The sequence below is a fragment of the Callospermophilus lateralis genome, chromosome 1, assembly GCF_048772815.1.
Source record: "Callospermophilus lateralis isolate mCalLat2 chromosome 1, mCalLat2.hap1, whole genome shotgun sequence".
Lineage (NCBI taxonomy): Eukaryota > Metazoa > Chordata > Mammalia > Rodentia > Sciuridae > Callospermophilus > Callospermophilus lateralis.
The window spans coordinates 88,603,031-88,622,273 of record NC_135305.1 but is presented as its reverse complement, the minus strand read 5'-3'; positions in this window follow the sequence as shown (position 1 = coordinate 88,622,273).

Here is a 19,243-nt window from a genome sequence, read left to right as displayed (position 1 = left end):
CTGGCCACGAACTCCTGACCTCAAGCAATCTTCCCACTTCAGCCTCCTGAGTAGCTGATACAACAAGGACTTGCTACTATGCCCAGCATTAAGTTTTTCAATTTATAAACATTGGATTATTTTCATTATTATTTTGTTGATGTCTATCATATCTATTTATATTAAATGTCTAATTATATTAAATTTCAGTCAAATAATTTGGTTTGTAAGCTACCAATACTTTGCTTTTTCTTTGGACTTGCCTTATGTGTGTGTGTGTGTGTGTGTGTGTGTGTGTGTGTGTGTATATATATATATATATATATATATATATATATATATATATGATTTATATTACCTGGAAAAGAAGTTTATTCAAATCAAATTTTTTTGGTTCAAATTCTCTGAACACTTACTAATTTTTGGTCTATCTCATGTATAAGTGAAAAGTAGAGTTTTGTTTTGATTTTGTTTTTGTTATTTATTTTTTTGTTGTTTGGTTTGGGGTTTTGTTTTGTTTTGTTTCATTGCTGAGCACTGAACCCAGCAGCACTTAACCACTGAGCTATATCCCTAGCCCTTTTTATTTTTTATTTTGAGATAGGGTCTCTATAAATTGCTAAGATTGACCTCAAACTTGCCATCCTCCTGCCTCAGCCTTCAAGTAGCTGGGATTACAAATGGGTACTAATATGCCCAGGTGTATGTTTAAAATCCCCCATTATGAGATATGATTTTTTTGTTTTGTTTTGTTTTGTTTTTTGTGGTGCTGGGGATCTAACTCAAGGTCATATATATATGGTGAATTCATGGCTTTAATATACATATAGATGGATAGATATAAAAATATATGTACAAGGGCTGGGGTTGTGGCTCAGAAGTAGAGCACTTGTCTAGCCCATGTGAGGCCCTAGGTTTGATTCTCACTCAGCACCACATAAAAAATAAAGACATTGTGTCCATCCACAACTAAAAATATGTTTAAAAATATATATGTGGGTGGGAGAGGAAGGGAGGGGGCAGGGGGTTAGCAATGATGGTGGAATGTGATGAACATCATTATCCAAAGTACATGTATGAAGACATGAATTGGTGTGAACATACTTTATATACAGAGATATAAAAAATTGTGTTCTATATGTGTAATAAGAATTGTGATACATTCCGTTGTCATGTATTTAAAAAATAAAAGCAATTAAAAAAATAAAAATTAGAAAAAAAAAAATATATATATATATATGTACATGGGTGTATACATGTATTTACATATATACAAATGTCACTCCATTTTTTTCTTTTTGTGATGCTAGGGATTGAACCTAAAGCCCGGGGTCTAGATGAGTACTCTAGAGCTACATTTTGGGGTGTCTCTCTGTTTTTAAATAGAAAGAATAAGTGTTAAGCAGTAGGAATTTGTGTGACTTGTGTTTTTTCCCATAATAACATTTATATATGTGTGTGCAGGTATATGCTTACATCTGCTTACATTGTGTTTTGTTTGCTGAAAAGGCCTATATCAACAATACCTCAGGAATAAAGAGCACAACTTGTTCCCAGAGCTTGTTTCTAAATACTGTTCTCTACTAAAAGGAATCAGAGCTTTTTGGAGAAATTGCTGATTCTAGAGCTCAGGCAGGGCAATCAAGATGAGCCTGGAACATCTTATGCCAGAAGATAAGGGGATACAAAGAATAAGGGGGACACACTGAAAGGACATAGTAGCTGGGTGTGGTTGCACACACTTGTATTCCCAGCAACTCAGGAGGCTGAGAGGCAAGAGAATCACAAGCTTGAGGCAACCTCAGCAACTGAAGACCCCAAGCAAATTAGTGAGACTTTGTCTCAAAATAAAAAATAAAAATGGCTGGGGATATAATTCAGTGGTAAAGCATCCCTATGTTAAATCTCTAGTATCCCCTGCAAAAAAAAGAAAAAAAGTTCATAGGAGTCAGCTCCTATGGCCACCTACTTGCCAAATCTGGACACATGAGCATTTAAAGAAAGAATGATAGTAATAGGTCATAACCCATTTTTGAAAAGAGTCTCAGGGCTGGGGTTATAGTGTTATGCCAGATTCGTGGGACCCCAATAGACCTCCAGGAGCTGAACCTATGCAAGCACACAAGAGTCTTTATTGCAAGCTCGAGCCTGGACTCAACCTTCCCTACACAGCGGTCCCAGGGAGTGAGCTTGACTGAGTCAGGGACACCTGGCGCCTCAGTCCTCTCCTGTTGTTTACAAACAACTCAGCAGGGTGGATTTATGCTCAGGAGTGCTCTGTGGATTTTTCCAAGGACAAGGGTCATGCCCCCTTCCTTAGGACAGGCCTTGAAGTAGAAGCTGCTGTTATTTATTTATTTTTTAAAATGGAGTCACATTAGTTTTTCAGTAGCTCTGTGGTAGAGTATTTGCCTAGCACATGTGAGGCCCTGGGTTCAATTCTCAGCACCACATAAAGATAAATAAATAAAGGTATAAAAAAAGATAATAAAATAAAGGTATCGTGTCCATCTACAACTATACAACTAAAAAAGATATATTTTTAAAAAAGAATCTGTGATAAATGTATAATAAGGGAAATCTCTCCCCCCCTTTTTTTTTAAATTTGAAACCCAACTAATAAACGTAGAAGGAATAATGAATTTAGAAAATCACCATTTGTCACTGCACACCAAGAATGGCATCTGGGCAAGATGGTGCACACCTGCAATCCCAACAGCTGCGGAGGCTGAGACAGGAAGATCGAAAGTTCAAAGCCAGTCTCAGCAACTTAGTGAGGCCCTAAGCAACTCAGTGAGACCCTGTCTTTAAATAAAAATATAAAAAAGGGCTAGAGATGCAGCTCAGTGGTAAAGTACCCCTGGGTTCAATCTCCAGCACCAAGGGTGGAGGTGGGAATAAGGGGAATTGCTGGTGTGGTGTTATGCATTTTTAGTCCCAGCTATTTGGGAGGCTAAGGCAGGAGAATTGCTTGACCCAGGAATTCAGGGACACCCTGGGCAACATAGTGAAACCCTGTTTCTTAAAAATAGGGAGGCCCAGGGACAAGGAGAGGATAATAACAAATATCGACAAGGATGTAGGGAAATTTGAACTACATACATTGTTGGTGGGAATTTAAAAATGATGCAGCCCATTTGGAAAACATTTGGCTATTTCTCAAAATCTTAAATGTATCCCAAAAATTATAGTCCCCAGTGTATACCAAGAGAAATGAAAACATATGCCCACACAAAAGTACTTACACCATTGTTCACAGTACCATTATTCATAATAGCCAAATAGTAAAAACAACCCAAATATTTATTAAGGAGGGAATGGATAAGTAAAATGTGGTATTTTCTTACAAAATATTATTATTTGGTAGTAAATAGAGTAAAGAACTGATACATGCTATATCATGGGTGAACCTTGAAAACATGCTAAATGAAAGAAGCTAGTCATGAAGACTACATGTTGTTGGATTACACTTATATTCAAATATGCATATCTGTAGATACAGAAAGTATATGCATAACAGGGGTGAGTGGGGGAGAATGGAGAGTGACTGCTTCGTGGTTCTGGGTTCTTTTTAGGGTGATGGCAATATTCCAAAATTGATCATGGTAATGATTGTCCAATTTTAAACGTCTTGAATATTGAATTATATATATCAAGTTGGAGAATTGTATGGCACTTAAATTGTATCTCAATAAGGCTGTTTAAAACAAGGACAGATACTAAAACTAGTGGGTGAATATTTGAGGAATGAATAGATACTTATGTAGTACTGCTGGGAATGGTGATGCATGCTTGTAATCCTAGCACCTCAAGAGGCAGAAGGATCACATGTTCAAGGCCAGCCTGGGCAATTTAGTGAGACCCTATCTTCAAGATCAAAAGTAAAAAGAGCAGGGGATGTAGCTCAGTGGTAGAGCACCCCTGAGTTCAATCTCTGGTACTATAAAAACAAACATCCTACAAAAATAAAATATCACAGTATGATTGTGGATATTATTGATTTTTTTCCCTTGAAATTTTATTTTAAAAATACCATATCTTAGCTGGGTGTGATGAAGCACACCTGTAACCCCAGTGCTCAGGAGATTGAGATAGGAGGATTCTAAATTTGAGGCCACCCTCAGCAATTTAGTGAGACCCTTAGCACTTAGCAAGACCCTATCTTAAAATTTTAAAAATTAAAAAAAAAAAAAAAGGACTGGGGATGTGACTTTGTGCCCTCATTTCAATCCCCAGTACCCAACAAAACAAACAAACAAAAAATCAAAACACATTTTGATATTGTATCATTCATCACATACTGAATTGCATTTTTCCTAGTGAATGATTTATTTAATTATGTCATATCCACCCCCATTCCTCTTCTAAAAGTCTGTTTTGTCTTCCATGCATATTGTTGACTCAGCTTTCCTTTGGGTGATATTTGCTGTTATAAGAGCCTTTTTCCATCCCAGTAATTTAAGCAATTAATTTCATCGGTTTTGTGTGTGTGTGTGTGTGTGTGTGTGTGTGTGTATAAAACTTTTCAGTTTTTTATCTTCTAATATATTGAATTTTCTACTTGTTTGTAAATTACAGATTCTATTTCTGTTCTTTTAGTGTTCACTCTTTGTAAAGCCTAACAGGAAGCCTCCCTATGAGGTTTGAGAGACTTCTATCATACAACCACTAACACATCAGAAACACAGTAAAAATTATCAGTTCACTGTTTTGTTTTTGTAGTAGGGATTAAACCTGCAGCACTTTTCTACTGAGCTACATCCCCAACTCTTTATTTTTTTCTTTTGAGACATGGTCTCCCTGAGTTACTGAGACTGACTCTTCAAATATGCTTCAGTCTCCACAGTAGCTGGGATATTAGGTGTGCACCACCGTGCCTGGCTCACATCACTTTTCTTTCTTTTAAAAAAATTTTTAGTTGTAGATGGACACAATACCTTTACTTTATTTATTTATTTTTATGTGGTGCTGAGGATTGAACCCAGTGCCTCATACATGCTAGGCAAGTGTTTTGCCACTGAGCTACAGCCCCAGCCCTCACATCACTTTTCTATGTGAGTGAAATTCACTCACTTGTAAAACCCAATAATCACTCTCCATGGTCACAAACCCTATATTTGATGTCTTTTAGCACCATTTCTATCACTGTGTTTATTTCTAAAGAGTTTCATTCAAACTGTTTTTAATTATTTGTAAGTAAACTAAACAGAAGGAGACTGTCATTAAGGGGGAAGGTTTAGCCTGAAAATAGCAAAAGTTTTACCTAAGCAAAGCAAGATTTTGGAGTTAAGAAATAGAAACAGTCTTTTTAGAAATACCATGTTTATCTAGTGCAATGGCATTCACTTAGAAGACAGCATAGGTTAGAGATGGTGTGCTCAGGTTAAGCCATTTAAGACATTGTTGCCAGGCACGGTGGTGCATGTCTGTGATTCCTACTAGTTGGGAAGCTGAGGCAGGAGGGTCACAAGTTTGGGACCATTCTGGGCAACTTAGGAAGTTTCTGATGATCTATTGTGAAATCTACCGATGGTAGTTTTTTTTTTTTTTTTTTGATACTAAACCTCACTTTAGATCTTCTTTATTATTATTATTATTATTATTATTATTATTATTATTATTATTATTTTGAAGTACTGGGGATTGAACCCAGGGATGTCCAGCCACTGGGCTAAATCCCAGCCTTGCCACACTCCCTCTTTTTTGTGGTGCTGAGGATCACATCCAGGATGTGATCTTGCTAAGCAGGTGCTCTACCACTGGGCTATCTCTCCAGCCCTCCTAGCCCTTTTTATTTCTTATTTTGAAACAGGTTCTCACCAAGTTGCCAAGGCTAGCCTTTAACTTGCAATCTTCAAGTCTCCCAAGTAGCTGGGATTACAGGTTTACCCCACTGGGCCCAGCTACTTGAGGGGTTCTTTAGCAAGAAAAATTTAAGAATGTATTCTTCACTAGTGTCAGGAAGACAGATGGCCTCAGGCCATCAGGCTTCTATTCTGGCCAGATCCACCTGTGGTTGGTTGTAGTAGTCTTGGGCCATGAGTCCACCTTTGCAGTAGCAGTTCATATTACCCTGAGTCTTGATCTTCCTCGATGCTGTGCTGGTCTTGGCAGACAGAGGGGTCAGGGTATTGAATAGCTTGGCATTGGTGGTGACTGGCGTGGCCTGTAAGCCTGGGGCTAGTCTATCCACAGTGATTCTGCTCAGAGCTATGCAGAATCTCACAGTGCCTGCCTGTGGATGAGGTGTTTGGGCCTACCTCAGTACCAGGTTAAGTATCAGAGTACTCTGAGGATGAACTGATGACATTTTCTAGGTATCCCTGGCTTATTTTGAGCAACACACCCACTGTGAATTAGGGACAAACCTGAGATTGAAATTGCCCTCTATTGTTGAAAAATTCACATCACATCAACAGTGGCAAACCAGGATTTGTATACATGGTGAAAGTGTCTACATGCTCTGAAAAAAATAAATAGGCTGCTTAGAATTTCTGGAAAGACAGGCACAAACAAAGCCAGATTAAATATCTAATTTTTCAGTGCCCAGATGACATCATACACCAACAAGTATCAAGAGCTTTCAGGAAACTATGACCTTCCCTAACAGTCAAAATAAGATGCCTAGATAGTAATCAGTATGAGAGAACACTCAGATGGACAATTTAAACACTGCTTCTAAGGAAACTCAACTAGCTTCAAGAGGACTTGGAGAAATGATTCAATAACATAGAATTTTTTTTAATATTTCTTTTTTAGTTGTAGTTGGACACAATACCTATTTATTTATCTATTTATTTATTTATTTTATGTGGTGCTGAGGATTGAACCCAGTGCCTTGCACGTGCTAGGTGAGCGCTCTACTGCTGAGCCACAACCCCAGCTCCACCTAATATAGAATCTTAACAAATAGCTGTAAGGAATTTTTTAAAATCAAAGCCAGAGCCAGGCTCTGTGGTGCATGCTTGTAATCCCAGCAGCTCAGCTGGCTGAGACAGGAGGATCAAGAATTCAAAGCCAGCCTTAGTAAAAGCAAGATCCCAAGCAACTCAGTGAGACCTTGTCTTTAAATAAAATACAAAATAGGACTCTGAGAAACTGATGTGACTCCATTTTTTTAAAATAAATAACAGCAGCTTCTACCTCAAGGCCTCTTCTAAGGAAGGGTGCTTGACCCTTGTCCTGGGAAAAACCCACAGAACACTCCTAGGCACATACCCACCCTGCTGAGTTGTTTGTAAATAACAGGAAAGAACTTCAGTGCCAAGTATCCCTGACTCAGTTAAGCTAGGTGAGGACCCATAGCAACCCCATAGCAACCTCCAATCAGCAAAGATACAGGGAAAATACCTGGGATGCCAGATGACCCTCCAGTAGTTTATGGTGGTTGATAACATGTTGGGAAACCATGTAGTTTAGCATGTACACCCCTCGTGGCCTAAACCAATCAGTTCAAAGGAATCTCTCTTTTGTACTAACCAATCACCCCTACCCAACTTGTTCCTGCCAGTAAATATGCTAATCAATGTTAAGAGTTATTGTTTGACTTTCCTGCGATGTGAAATGATTTGTTGTGTGGTGTTGTGACACATAGAGTATCCTCCCAAAACCTATTAAATCTCACTGAACAAAGGACCGGGACTCACTCCCTGGGACCACTGCATTGGAAACAATTGTGAGTCCAGGCTCGAGCTTGCAATAAAGACCCTTGTGTGATTGCATCGGATTCGGCTCCTGGAGGTCTATTGGGTCCCACAAATCTGGCATTACAGCTCTAGGCTGAGTGCCCTTGAGTTCAATCCCTGGTATGCCTCCCCCAGTCAAAAACAAAAGACAAAACAAAACAAAACAAAAAAAAAGAGAGAGAGAGCCAGGGATGTAATTCAATGGTAAAGCAGTAACCTTGCATGCCCGAGGCCCTGGGTCCCAACCTCAGTACCACACACGGAAGAAGATGGAGGAGGAGAAGAAAAAGAAATCCTTGAGCTTAAAAATACACTAAAAGAGCCAGATGTAGTGGTGCATGTATACATTTCCTGTGATTTGGGAGGTTGAGGCAGGAGTAATCTCAAGTTCAAAACCAGGCAGGAGGATACTGTAAGGGTAAAATTTCTAAGCTGATTCTAAGCCACAGAGCCTGAGTTAAAGTGTAAAAGACGGGGCATTGTAAAGTTTCTAAACTGCAGGGCTTGGGTTAAAGAGTAAAAGACCAAGTATTATTAAAATTCCTCTGCTACCCCCAAAACCTATAATCCCTGTAGCTGTTAGGACAATACCCAAACTGCCCAGTAAATATTTCCATTGACTCCCTGGTTGTGTAGTAACTCAGGACTCTGTGTAGAATGGCACGTAGGCATTTAGGCCCTAAAACCAATCAGTTTGAATGTGTACCCCGCTTAGAAGTGACCAATCACCCCCGTCCAATCTGTTCCCGCCAATGAATGTACTAATCATGTCCCAGAGTTGTTCAATTTTCCCGCACCTCATGATTTGTTCTGATGTATGCAAAGCCCCCCGCCCTCCCCAAAAAGTGTACTTAAGCTCTGCCTGACCTCTGCTCTGGGCTCTGGGCTGCTCTCCCTTTTTGAGCGAGCCTGCCTGGAGACTCAGCGCGCTGAAATCGGATCCTTAATAAACTCCCTCTTGCTTATTGCATAAAGTCAGTCTCTTGGTGGTTTCTTCCTCCGACGCTTTGCCGGACCCTTACAATACGAATCCTCAAAAAAGTAAAAATAAAATTACCATTTGATCCATTCCTGAATGAGATCAATGAGTGATCTCATTCCTGGATATGTTTCCAAAGGAAATGAAATCAGTGTGCCAAAGAGACATCTGCACTCCCATTTTCATTTGTACCACTGTTCATAATAGCCAAGAAATGGAATGGACCTAAGTACCCATCAGCTGATGATTTGATTCAGCAAATGTGGAGCATATACACAACAACGCACCGTTCAGCCATAAAAATGAATGAAATCCTATCTTTTGCAGCAATGTGGATGAAACTGGAGGATATTAAATAAAATAAGCCAGGCAAAGAAAGACAATTAGTGCACAATCTCATGCACATGGAATATAAAATGTTGATCTTAAGGCTGGAACTACATAACTCAGTGGTAGAGTGCTTGCCTAGCACACATGAGGCCCTAGGTTTGATCTCCAGCACCAAAAAAAACATATTTTAAAAAAATGTGGCAAAATATATTTAGAAGAGAAAAAATTTTACCCACTTAGGATCTCTGGCTGGGTCTGAGAATTAAATAGACTTAGCAGGAAATTTTTATATAAAAACGGGAGTTCCCATTAAAAATAATGAAGATCCAAAGAAGTAGTAAAATCTTAAGTGCTTAAATGTTAGGTTAAACAAAGAGATAATTGTGGAAAAATAGTTAACATGAATAGGAAGACTAAAGTAAAATAACTGATCTTAACAAGGTCTGTTTGTACAGAATGCTCTCAGTCTGGACTCCCCATCTCTGATGATATGAATGTTTATTTTTTCCTTCAGGTATAGGGAGGTCATCTTTCAAATGGAAATTTTGTCTCCTGCTTTCAGGATGAAAAGGAGCCACAAAACGTGCTTCTGCCTGTTGTTTTTCAAATGCTTTTAGTTTAGCTGTGCACAATGGCACCCACCTGTAATCCCAGCGGCTCAGGAAGCTGACGGGAGGATTATAAATTTGAGGTCAGTCTCAGTAACCCAGTGAGGCCCTAAGCAATTTAGTGAGAGCCTGTCTCAAAATAAAAAGGGGTAGGGATGTGGCTTAGTGGTTAAGTGCCCCTGGGTTCAATTCCATGCACAAAAACAAACAAAAAAAAGTGCTTTTAGTTTAAAATAATTCTCATGCTGAAGTGGCATATTTTGGAGTGATTTGGAACACAGAGGCAGGAGGATCCCAAATTCAAGGCCAGCCTCAGCAATTTAAGAAGAGCTTGTGTCAAACTAAAAAATAAAAAGGGCTTGGGTGTAAAAGCAACAAAGTAAAATTTACAATTTAGCCTTTGTATGTGTAGAATTCGGTGGTATTATGTATTGTTGTGCAGCCATTATCACCTCTGTCTCTGGAACATTTTCTTATTCCCAAACTGAAACTCTGTTTCCTAAAGTAACTCCTCATTCTCCTGCCTGGCCCTGGCATTCACCATTCTACTTTCTGTCATAATGAATTTGACTGTTCTGTATGCCTTGTATAAATGGACTCATGCAATCTTTGTCTTTTTGTTTTAAGCTTATATCACTTATCACGTCTTCAAAGTACATGTTGTAGCAGATCTCATAATTTTTTTAATTTGTTTTTTAGTCATAGATGAACACAATAACTTTATTTTGTTTATTTACTTTTATGTGGTGCTGAGGATCGAACCCAGTGCCCCATACATGCTAGACAAATACTCCACCACTGAGTCACACTCCCAGCCCCTCTCATAATTTTTTCTGTTTAAAATCTGCATAATAGCTGGGCATGGTGGCACATACCTGTAATCCCAGTGGCTTGAGAGGCTGAGGCAGAAGGATTGTGAGCTCAAAACCAGCCTCAGCAATTTAGCAAGGCCTTAAGCAACTTAATGAGTTCCGGTCTCAAAATAAAAAAAATAGAAGTGATGGGGATGTGGCTCAGTGATAAAGGGCTCTTGGGTTCAACGCCTGGCACTGTAAGGGGACAAATAGATGAGGATGGGGGAACATGTGGTTAAGAGAATAATCCTATAAAATGAGCTCTCTGTTCTGACTTCCCATACGCTTTGTTTTCCAAAAAGCAATCTGCCTGCAGCCCTGCCTGGCCCGAGGGGACAGGAAATGTCACATTCCTCAACAAGTAGGCAGGGGGCCTGAAGGGCCTAGCAGTCAGTGTAATAAATTATAGGGGTTGAGAAGATGAGGGCTGGTTATCAAACAGAAGATCACATTTTCCTGCTCCAAGGATTGCTAAGCCTCCAGATCATACTTCCAAGACACAAGCAGTTACCCCCTGGGCTGCTCCTTCCTGCCCTTAGAAGAAAAGAGAAGGTGGGGGTTCTGGGGTCTATAAAAGAACAAGACACATTCACTTCTTCAGCACCCAGCTCTGGACCCCACTTCTCTCCAGAGAAGTCTATCTCTGTCCCTTTCTTAAATAAAACTCGCTTTCTACGCCTAGGCATTTCTCTGGTGTTTAATCTTCAACATGGGAGGTGGGCATTGGGGGGCACTGGAGGACCTGATCTTCAAGACCTGTATCAGCACCAAAAACCAAACAAGCAAACAAAAAACCTCAAACACTAAAAACTGCATAATATTTGATTGCATTGCAATAATATTCCAGTGTATATATATCACTTTTTCTTCATCCATTTAAACAGTTTCCATCCCAACGTTTCCATCTTTTGGCTATCATGAATAATACTGTGATGAATGTTGGTGGATAAATATCTGCTCATGTTCCTACTTTCAATTCCTGGGGGTATATACTTAGGAGTGGAATTGCTGGATTCTATGGTAATGCTATATTTAACTTTTGTGTGTATATATTGGTTTTTGTTCTTATTTTTTTTTTATAATTTTTTTTTTTTTGAGAGAGAGAGAGAGAGAGAATTTTATTATTTATTTCTTAGTTCTCGGCGGACACAACATCTTTGTTTGTATGTGGTGCTGAGGATCGAACCCGGGCCGCACGCATGCCAGGCGAGCGCGCTACCGCTTGAGCCACATCCCCAGCCCCTTGTTCTTATTTTTTTGTGCAGGGCTGGGGATCCAACCCAGGGCCTCACAAATACTAGGCAAATGCTCTTCTGCTGAATACTACTAGTTCTCTATGTTTAACAAGGATAAAACACATAATATGAACTGTTATTAAATGACTAGTATGTTCTGGGAACTTGATTTTCATTTATTAAAGCCTTATAAATATTTAGGCTTTTTTTTTTTTTTTTTTTAAATACTGGGGATTGAACCAAGGGGTACTTAACCACTGAGCCACGCCCACAGTCCTTTTTTTAAACAATATATTTTATTAGAGACAGGGTGTTGCTGAATTGCTAAGTGCCTCACAGCATTCCTAAGACTGGCTTTGAACTCGAAATTTTCCTGCCTCAGCCTTCTGAGCCACTGGGATTACAGGAGTGCGCAACTGTACCTGGCCAATATTAAGGTATTGAATGACTGTTTTTTGATCTTCCAGGCTAAGAGAAGCTAAATAACCTGCCATTATCAAATAGCTAGTGAATGTAGATTTGTTTGCTTATTACAGTTTATTTATTTATTTATTTTCAGTACTAAGGAATGAGCCCAGGGCCACACCACATACTAAACAAGAATTCTACCCCTGAGCTAATATTCGTAGACCTTTAAAAAAATTTTTTTTTGAGACAGTGTCTTGCAAATTTGCCCAGGTAGGTCTCAAATTTGAGATTTTCCTTTCTCAGGCTTTGAAGTACCAAGGATGACAGGTAAATATGCCATTGTGCCCAGCTGAATGGTAGATTGAGAAGAGAATTTGGTTCAAAGCTAAATATACTCTGTTTTGCTTTTGTTTTCATTTTGTAGTGCTGGGGATTGAACCTAGGGCCTCACAAATGCCAGGTAGGCGCTCCACCCACTGAGTTCAGTCACCAGCCCTAAATGCACTTTTTTTAAAATATTTTTTTTGTAGTTGTAGATGGGCAGAATGCCTTTGTTTATTTTTATGTTGGTGCTAAAGATCAAACCCAGGGTCTCATACATGCTAGGAAAACATTCTACCACTGAGCTATAGCCCCAGCCTGAAATGCACTGTGATTTGCTATGTTGATCTTATGGTTTGTTTTTCTTTGCAGTCTCAGCCATTTCTTCCTTGCTGAGAGAATCAAGATTTTGTTAAGATAATGAAAAGCAATGTAGCACTCCTGTAATCCCAGCTGCTCTGGAGGTTGAGACAGGAGGATCCCAAATTCAAAGCCAGCCTCAGCAAAAGTGAGACACTAAACAACTCAGTAAGACCCTGTCTCTAAATAAAACACAAAATAGGGCTGGGGATGTGGCTCAGTGGTCAAGTGTCCCTGTGTTCAATCCCTAATATCCTTCCACAAAAAAGAAAAGCAATGTGATCAAAGAGGGATCTCTTTCCCAACTAATGATTGGAGTCTAATTACAACAATCTCATTCTACTAACCTAGAGGACATAAATGAAATTCTGACCTAGTATGGTGCTGCACCCCTATAATTCCCATTACTTGGGAAGCTGAGATAGGAGAATTGCAAGTTCAAGGCTGGCCTGGGCAGCTTAGTGTGACCTTGTCTCAAAAAACTAAAAGGGAGTGTAGGTGGCTGGGATGTAGCTTAGTGGCAGACTTCTTGTGTGGCATGCAGGAGGCCCCTAGTAAAGGAAGAGCTCTGTTCAGGATTCTGGGAAATATTGTCTTGTATAACTACAGTACAGTATCAAAACTAGAAAGTCAATTTGGCACAATGCAATTAACTAGACTATGGACTTTATTTAGATTTTGTCACCTTTTATGTAAACTCTTTCTTGGTAGGTGTTATATATTAAACAAATGTTCTATGGAATTTTATCATATATATAGAATTATGATTCATGATCATATATACACACAATCAAGATACAAAACTGTTCTGTTACCACAAAGAACCTCTTTGTGCTACATTTTCATAACAATATCCATTTTAACTAGATTTCTTTGTACCATTACAGTGAAGCAGAGTGTAGAGGATATATTACACTCTGTACTGTTCCCATCAGAGCTGCCCCCAGTAACAACCTTCCCCAGAGCCCAGGATTTTTTTTCCCATACTAGATATTGAACTCAGGACCTCACACATGCTGGACAAATACTATACCACATCCCCATCCCTTTTAACTTTATTTTGAGACAGGGTCTGAATTGCCAAATTGCCAAATTGCCAAAGCCAGCCTCTAATTTACCTCAGCCTCCTGAGCAGCTCGAATTTTTAGGTACATACCATCATGCCTGACTGAATATTTTTTTTCTTTTTTTTGCGAGGAGGGGAGTACTGAGGATTGAACTCAGGGGCACTCAACCACTGGGCTATATCCCCAGCCCTGTTTTGCATTTTATTTAGAGAAAGGATCTCATGAGTTGCTTAGCCCCTTGCTTTTGCAGAGGCTGGCTTTGAACTCTTGATCCTACTGTCTCAGCCTCCTGAGCCACTGGATTACAGGCAATAGCCCCTGACCTGACTCAGAGAGAGAGAGAATTTTAATATTTATTTTTTTAGTTATCGGCGGACACAACATCTTTGTTTGTATGTGGTGCTGAGGATCGAACCGGGCTGCACGCATGCCAGGCGAGCGCGCTACCGCTTGAGCCACATCCCCAGTCCCAGTGACTCAGAATTTTAATAGGTTAAAATATTGTTAAACCCGGGGCCAGGGTTATGGCTCAGCGTTAGAGCGCTCGCCTCGCACCTGCGAGGCCCTGGGTTTGGTCCTCAGCACCACATAAAAATATATGAGTAAAATAAAGCTATTGTGTCCAGCAACAACTAAAAAATAAACATAAAAAAAAAAAAAGCCTCTGGAGGCTGAGGCAGGAGGATCACGAGTTCAAAGTCAGCCTTAGCAACTTAGTCAGGCCCTAAGCAACTCAATGAGACCCTGTCTCTAAATAAAGTACAAAATAGGGCTGGAGATGTTGCCCAGTGGTAGAGTGCCCCTGAATTTAATCCCTGGTATTGCAAAAAAATATTGTTAAAATGAAAATTTTTGACAAGCCAAACTTACCATTGTTTATCTACAGTATTTTTTGCGCCCCCCCCTTCATGGCTGTTATTAATTAAATGAAATCATGCCTTGTTAACTGAAAATGAATGCTTGAAATGATGTCATGTGTTTAACTTGGAATATAGATTACAAGGAATGTGCTGTATATTCCAAAAAAAATGTGTACATGTTAGAAAATACTGATTTGTTCTCCCTGAAGTGGACAGTGTAACAAGCTGTGATTTTTCAAGGCTTTCCAAGCTGAGAGGCAAGATCTGTAAATGAATGTAGAGGGTGTTTCAGGTAGACCCCTAAGCTAATGATGTCAAGCATCCTGTAGTTGTTCTAAGGTGGTCCTTGCAAAAGGAACACTGAACAATGAGTCAGCCTCCTGTGTACTGGTCCCTTCTTTCTCATTGTTTCATTCCAGCTCCCTTTGATACTTTTTTTTTAAAGGGATGAAAACCTTGAGATAATGGATTGCAAACAAGTACAAAATTTGAAGATAAATGTTCAACCTATTCTTCCCCCGGTTAAGATAATAACATGCCAAAAAGATTAGTTTCTTTGAAACTCTAGAAACATCAGTCTGTCCTGGCAGCCCTCATTGTCTTAAGTGTTAAGAAAGGATGCCTGGGCTGGGGTTGTGGCTCAGTGATAGAGCACTTGCCTCACATGAGAGAGGCTCTGGATTTGATCCTCAGCATCAAATTAATTAATTAATTAATTAAGCTCTTGTGTCCATCTACAACTAAAAAAATAAATAAATAAAAAAAGAAGGGATGTCTTAAATATTAACCAACACACTATTTGACCACACAATATTCATTCCCAGTGCTTTTTTTTTCCCCCTTGTAGACTTGTGCTAAAACTTGGGAAAATGAAGTGCTTGCAGCTACATGTGACCAAATTGCAGTTCTAGACAAGGAAATGTACATGGAAGTCTGTTGAGGTGGGGGTGCGGGAATGAGATAGTGTCTTGAGAAAGCTTTTACTTTCCTGAAAACAAAACAAAAACAAAGCAAAACAGAAAAAAAAAAAAAAAAAAAAAAAAAAAAAAACAGAAACAACAACAGCAAAAAACCTCCCCATCTTGCCTTGTATAAGAGTGAAAAGGGTAAAACTACTGTCACCATCTTGCATCCTCTAGAGAATCACAGAATCGATGGCATTGCTATTCTTTTTCTTTTCTTTTTGGTACTGGGGAAATTAACCCATAGCTTTGCACTTGCTAGGCAAGTGTTCTCCCACTGAGCTACATGTTAAGAGTCTCTCTGAGTTAGCCAGGCTGGCCTCACAATTGCGTTACCCCACCTCAACCTCTGTAGCAGCTGGTATTACTGGCAGTGGCACACAGGGGTTCTAATATTCTTGAGCTGTTGAACCAATAAAGGTAGCTGCCTATCTGCAAGCTTGTTAGGTGACCAACTAGACCTCTATTTGTTTAAGTCTTTGCAATGGAATTCTTTTTTAATTTGAATTCAAATGCCTTCCTCACTGTGTAAGCACTAAAATGATACATTTTTAGTCCCTTCTATCGTCTTTATACTTATACTTCTTTATTCCTCCAATATTTGCTATTACTGTTTTATCACCCTAACTAGAAAATTCAGTTATCCTTGATTTATTTTTTTCCCAATATTCTTGGTAATTAAGTCTTGTTTATCAGTTTTTAAGTTCATCTGTACTTCATCATTCTCACTGACATTGGTTTGTACTCCTTCCTAACTTGTATCCTTACTTCCAGTCCAGCATCTACCAGTTTTATAATTACCTTATAATCACCATAGATAGTGTTTGTCATTGCTGCCTTCTGACTTTAGACTTTCCATCTTCCTATCTAGTCTGGCATATTGTAGATGCTTAAGTGTTTGAATTCAAATGATTGAATCTTTTGTATTAAATTTTTAAAAATTTTGGGCTGGGGTAGAGCTTTAGCACCAAATTTTGGGTTCAGTGGTAGAGTGCTTGCCTAGCTTGTGTGAGGCACTAGGTTCAATTCTCAGCATCGCATATAAATAAATAAAAATAAAGGTCCTCAACAACCAAAAAATAAAATAAAAATTTTAGTGTTGTGGATAGAATTCAGGGCCTTTTGCAGGGCAAGCAGATCTATCACTGAGCTACACCCCTAGCTAGAATGATTGAATCTTTTGTATGGCTTCTTTATTGTTTGATTATTAAGGTTTTTTTTTTCATATTTTAATTGATACATTATAGTTTCATACATGCACACAATATTACAATATAATTTGACCAATATAATTTTCCTCTCCCCCACACCCTGTTTCTTTCTTCTACTCTACTGATTTTCCTTTAATTTTCATGAGACACCTCCCACACACATCTTTTTTTCCTTTTCCTCCCTAGCTTCCACATGAAAGAAAACAGGATCCTTGACCATCTGTTTGGTTCATTTTGCTTAACATAATGCTCTAAAGTTCCACCCATTTTCCTGCTAACAACATAATATTATTTTTCTTTATGGCTGAATAAAATTCCATAGTGAATATGTCTCCACATTTTCTTTATCCATTCATCTGTTGATGGACACTTAGACTGGTTCCATACTTTGGCTATCGTGAATTGTGCTGCTATAAACATGGGTAAGCATGTGTCATAAGTATGATGATTTTAATTCTTTAGGACAAATATCAAGAAGTAGTATAGCTGTGTCATATGATGGTTCCATGCTTAGTTTTTTGAGGAACCACTATTCTGATTTCCATAGTGGTTATTACTAATTTATAATCCCACCAACAGTATAAAAGGGTTCCTTTTTCTCCTCATCCTCTCTAGTATTTATTATTTTTTGTATCCTTGATGGCTACCATTTTGACTGAAGTGAGATGAAATCTCAGGAAAGTTTTGATTTGCATTTCCCCAATTGCAAACGATGTTGAACGTTTTTCATATATGTTGGCCATTTGTATTTCTTCTTTTGAGAAGTGTCTGTTTAGTTCATTTTCCCATTAACTGGGTTGTTTCTTAGGTATAAAATTTTTTGAGTTCTTTATATATTCTGTATATTAATTCTCCATCAGAAGAATTACTAAGAAAGATTTTCTCCCATTTTGGAAGTTCTCTCTTCATATTCTCCTTGTTTTTAAAACATTTTTTAGTTGTTGATGGGCCTTTATTTATTTATTTACACGCAGTGCCTCATGCGTGCTAGGCAAGTGCTCTACCACTGAGCCACAACCCTAGCTCTCTTTTCACATTCTTGTTTCCTTGTGCAGAAACTTCTAATTTGATGCCATCCCATTTATTAATTCTTGGCATTATTTCCCAAGTTTTAGGGGTCCTATTGTGAAATAGGACCTGTACCTATATATATATATATTCTTTTTAAAGACTCGAAGTGAGTTCCTTTATTTTTTTTTTTTAATATTTATTTTTTATTTTTCAGTTTTCAGCGGACACAACATCTTTGTTTGTATGTGGTGCTGAGGATGGAAGCCTGGCCGCACGCATACCAGGCAAGTGCTCTACCGCTTGAGCCACATCCCCAGCCCCAGACCTGTGCCTATATGTTGGAGTATTAACCCTACGTTTTCTTCTAGAAGTTGCATAGTTTCTAGTCTAATTCTGAGGTCTTAGATTCATTTTGAGTTGGCCTTTATGCAGGGTAAGACATAAGGGTCTAGGGTCTGGGGGTTGTAACTCAGTGGTAGAGTGCTTGCCTAGCACATGTGAGGCACTGGATTTGATCTTCAGTATCACATAAAAAATAACACACTTATAATCCCAGCGGCTAGGGAGGATGGAAAGTTCAAAGCCAGCCTCAGCAACTTAGCCAGGTCCTAAGCAATGCAGCGAGACTCTGTCTCTAAATGAAAGATTAAAAAGGGCTTGGGATGTGGCTCAGTGGTTAAGCACCCTGGGTTCAATCCACGGGACCAAATAAATAAATAATAAAGGTATGGTGTCCATCTCTAACTAAAATATATATTTAAAAAAGAGATAAGGGTCTAGTCTTATTTTTCTATATGGACTATTATCAGATAAGACAGAGGGAATTCAATAAAGGTTTGTTAAATGACTCTATTTTCCAAATTCTGTAAAACAAATTATCAGTAGTTCCAGATACCACACATATTGGCGTGCATTCAGGTGATTTAGATTAGCATCCAGGAAGTGAATTCCTTTAGTAATGTATATTTTTATCTTAAAGTCATCTCCGTTCTCTAGATTGGGCTTGTGCCAAGAGTGAAAATTAGGCAGAGTCTGTGTGAGCATTTCTGCTCATTTTTTGATCCATGAATAACTCCTAGCAAATGAGACAGCAAAACTACAATCTTCTGCTTGCTAACAAGCTATGGCAAGTTAATCACACTAGTGAGGGCCACAGCCATTTGCTGATACAAGCGTTTCGCGTTGGAATTTGTGAGAAGGGGGGCCGTCGCATTGCACCAAAAATTAACTGGAGCCTTCCCTCGCAGACGCTCCCCTCCTTCCCCAACTGCGGGTCCTTCCGGGTGCTACTTTGACCTTTTCCTTGGCCTCAGAAAACTCAACATGCTTTAGAAAGTGGAAGGCGTGTTTTGGAGAGCAAGGACGGAGGAGAC